Source organism: Narcine bancroftii, chromosome 5, assembly GCF_036971445.1.
Source record: "Narcine bancroftii isolate sNarBan1 chromosome 5, sNarBan1.hap1, whole genome shotgun sequence".
In the NCBI taxonomy this organism is placed as follows: domain Eukaryota; kingdom Metazoa; phylum Chordata; class Chondrichthyes; order Torpediniformes; family Narcinidae; genus Narcine; species Narcine bancroftii.
Window position 1 is genome coordinate 59,817,268 of NC_091473.1, and position 4,462 is coordinate 59,821,729.

Here is a 4,462-nt window from a genome sequence, read left to right on the forward strand (position 1 = left end):
ACCATGCCCCTCACCTTTCCCCTCCACCTGCCCTCACTATCTGCCTGCCACCCATACCTCCCTCCAGCTCCACATACCATTGCCTTCCTTCCCACCTCTCCTCTCCTCTTTCCTCTGCTCTTTGTCCTCACCTCTCCCTCACGACACCCTTCTCGTCACCCCCCCTCTGCATCACCATACCCTTTCCCCATCACCACTACACTCTCTCCCAGCCCTCTGCTCCCTTCACCCATTTCCCCTCAGCCCCTTCCCCAGCTCCATCCCCATCCCCCTTCCCCCTCATGCCCTCCCTTTGCCCTATCTCCCAATCCTCACCCCATCCCCTCTCAATAACACTTGCTGCACTTCCCTTCCCCCTGCCCCTCTTTTCATCCCCTCCTCTCACCCCTACCCCACTCTTCCCCTCACCACCTCCCCTCATCGCTCCCCTGCTGCCCCTCACCCTCTCCCCATCCCTCCCCTCACTCTCCTCAATCATTCCTCTCCTCCATCACCTCTTTGCCCTCTCCCCAGCTCCCTCCTCTCCCCATCATTCCCTCACCTATTCCTCCTTCCCCTGTTCCCCATTACCTCCTCCCCATTCCCACATCCACCTGTCCTGATCTACTCTCTGCCATGCTACCCCTTCATCCCTCCCCCTCAAGCCTCATTCCCCATCACCCCTCCCCTCTCACCTATATCCCCTCAAACCCTTTCCATATCCCCATCTCCCCTCCCCATTACCCCTCACCACATTCCCCCTACCCCATGCTCCCCATTACAACCTTCCATCACCCCACCCCCTATCATCCCCACTTCCCATAATCCGCAACTCCCATCACCCCCTCCACCAACCCTCCTCACCCCCCTGCCCATCACCCCCTCATTCCTCCTCATATCCCTCCCTCACTCAATCCCCCCCCTCCTCCTCACCCTCACCCCTCCCCCCCATGCCTGCTTCCCCTCTCTCCTCATCACCCTTCAGCCGACATTCGTCAGTATGGTTTTTGTTTAGCTGTGCGAAATACGACGAAGTGAAACCAACACTGAGACCCAGGAAGGAGCCTCTCAGTTCTTTGCTTTGACTTATACCAGGAACTCTATTCAGTCCACTGTGGGATCTCCTGATTTTCTGCAGAGAAATCTCCAAAGGTTTGTCTTTGCACATTTTTTGGATGCACATGTTGATGAGGAGGAGGAGTTTATGGTCTCACGCACATTGTACAACAGAGAAGCATCAAAATTCTTACATGTTGCATCCAAACATGTCCTTGTAAATGGAAACTAAAAAAGAAAACTAATCCAAGCACATTTAAAGAGGCAATCAATGTGTATGAGAATGATTGTAAATAACCACTGTCATCTGTGTGCAAAAATAAAGTGATTGCCATAACGCAAGATCTTTTATGGTGTCAGAGCAGTTTCTGATTAAGAGAAGGATTGAGAGCTTGATAGTTGTTGGAAAGAAAGTGTTCTTGAACCTCGTTGAATGAATTGGGATTTGGGCCTTATCCTGGTCCATGGATGCCCCATCCACACGTCCCACCTGCTTGGGTTTGGGCCACATCCTTCTAAACTCATCCAATCATGGATCTATCTAAACATTGAATATTACCTGCCTTAATGATCTCCACCAGCAGCCCATTCCAGACACCCACCACCCTCTGTGTAAAATGTTACCCCTTAGGTTCCTGTTAGATCTCTCTCCCCCTTCACCTCAATCTGTGTGGTTTGGTTACCATTTCACCTTCTCTGGCAAAACGCTGTGTTCACTCATTTTATCCCTCTCATGATTTTGTTCACCTCTATGAAATCACCTCACATTTTTCTGCACTCTAAAGTATAAAACTCCAACCTGCTCAACCTCTCACTATAGCTCAGGTGAGGGCAGAAGCATTTAGGAGTGAGCTGAGAGGTGATTTCCTTTTACTATGAGAGTGGTACAATATTATGCTAACCCATGTAAATCTACTCAATGACTCTCAACCCCTCCCACACATCTATACCTCTATTCTTCTTACATTGATGTGCCTAAGTAAGAGCCTATCGAAAGTCCCATTTGTACCACCTTCCACCACCACCCCCAGCAATGAAATCCAGGCACCTTTCACTCTTGGTGTAAAAAAACGTACCTTGGATGTCTTCCCTCAACTTTCCTTCACTTACCTAAAACAGATGTCCTCTGCTATTTACTATTGTCGCCCCAGGAAAAGGTGCTGGCTGTCCACCCTATTTCAACATTTCATAATTTTACAGACCTTTATTAAGTCACCACTCATATTTCAAAGAAAAATGCCTAATCTCAAGTCAATCTTGCTTTTTGTGGCATTTTATCCAATCGACGCAACATCCTGGTTTACCTTCTCTCCACCATCACCAAAGCTTCTATATCCTTCCTATAAATGAAGCCACCATTTAAGAGAACATTGGATAGATGTACCCTCACTACTGTAATGGTATGGATTGTATATAGTCATTGGCCAGTAAAGGCACAGCTGGCCTGCCCCCTGATGATACTATCCCCTGGATTCCTCCCCTGTGGCCTAGGTCGTAAAGGTCGAGCCACCTCTCCCTTCCCTGCACTTCCCTGGCTTGGATCCAGACCAGCTCAAGTCTTACGTACAATAAAGCCTATCGTTCCCCTCAGTCTTTGTCTTTGTAATTATTGGAACAACTTGCAGTGCCCAACAATTTATTCCATATAAAATTTTAACGTCTCCGGTTATGGAGAAGTTGCTGTGCCCCGATCGGCTAGAGGTGGATCCCCAAGTCCCAGGTGCATCGGAACTCTTTGAACAGTGGATCATTTTTAAAAACTTTCTGGAGGCCACTGCTGGAGTGGTCGATACGGATGAGAGGAGGCTGAAAGTCCTACAGGCAAGAGTCAGCCAAAGGGCTTTCCAGGCCATCAGAAGCTGCACAACCTACATCGAGGCAATGGCAGAGCTACGGGTGCTATACAAGCCCAAAATCAACGAGGTCTATTCCCGTTACCTCCTGGCGTCTAGAAAATAGCAGCATGGTGAATCGGTGGAAGAGTTCGTCTGAGCCCTGATCACACTGGGAAAGATGTTTGGGGAACCCCATGGTCCCTGTGCCAGGGGCCCTGTGCATGGAAGACCTGGTCCGGGACGCTTGCGTGTCGGGATTGAGGTTGGACTATATCCGACAACGTCTCCTCAAGAAGGATCAACTCCCATTGAAATGGGCGATCCAACTGGCCAGATCTTTAGATTCAGCCCAGCGCCACGTGGATTTGATCATGGGCAGAAGTGGGCCTATCCAGTACATGCCACCACAAGGTCCACCATCCTGGGAGTTGGCATTGTAGATGGCCAACCTGACCACGGCTGCAGTGGTGCCGGGATCCACAAGATGCCACTTCTGTGGGCAGACAAGACATCTACGACATCTCTGCCCCGCTACCTGCTCGGGCTCTGGGAAAAAGGACCATTATCAACAGATCTGTAGGTCCAGACCCCCATCCCAAAGCAGCACGGCATGCATGGCTGAGGAGCTTCCAGTCCATGGTAAGGAAGGCGCCATCTTACTCGCTACCATCCCCATCCTCTATGCAGCGGCAGCCCTCGTCGATGATGCCACTTCTGCCCCCGATGACACTACTTCTGCCTTCTTCATTGACGTTGGCAGCATGGTCAATGTGGAGGCCGCCATCCTGGACATTGGGCCTCCCCACCGACGACGAAGACGACGCACTCATCCTGGCATTGGTCTCCTTGAGGCCAGTCCTTACCCGATCATGAACTCCATGATTCAGATTGAGGTGAATGGGCACAAGTCAAACTCTCAATACCCATTTGGCCTCTGGTACCAACCTGCAGCCTCACCATCCTGTGGGTGGCCCCTCCGTCACTATTTGTGAACCTCACTCCGAACTGTAACCTGATCACCACCAAGAGCAGGTGCGACAGCACTGAGGATATGGCATTCATCCGGGCTGAGGTTCAGTGACTCTTGGCGGAGGGGATTATCGCCCCTAGCTCCAACCCCTGGAGGGCACATGTCCTCGTGGTCAGAGGGGCAGGCAAGCCCTGATGGTGATTGACTACAGTCAAATCATCAATCGCTTCACCCAGTTGGATGTGTACCCTCTACCCTGGATAGCCAACTTAGTAAAAAGGTTGCACAATACAGAGTCTTTTCCACCACTGACCTCAAGTCGGCTTACCATCAACTCCCCTTTCACCCGAGCGACCAGCTCTACACGGGCTTTGAGGCCGAAGGCAAACTTTTTCACTTCCTGCGGGTGCCTTTTGGTGTTACTAACGGTGTCTCTGCTTTTCAGAGGGTCATGGATCAGATGGTGGAGGAGCACAAGTTGACGGAGACGTTCCCATACCTCAACAATGTCACCATTTGCGGCCATGACCAGCAGGACCACGACGCGAACCTCACAAAGTTCTTACGTACAGCCAAGTCCCTCAACTTGATGTACAATAAGGACAAGTGTGTGTTCAACACA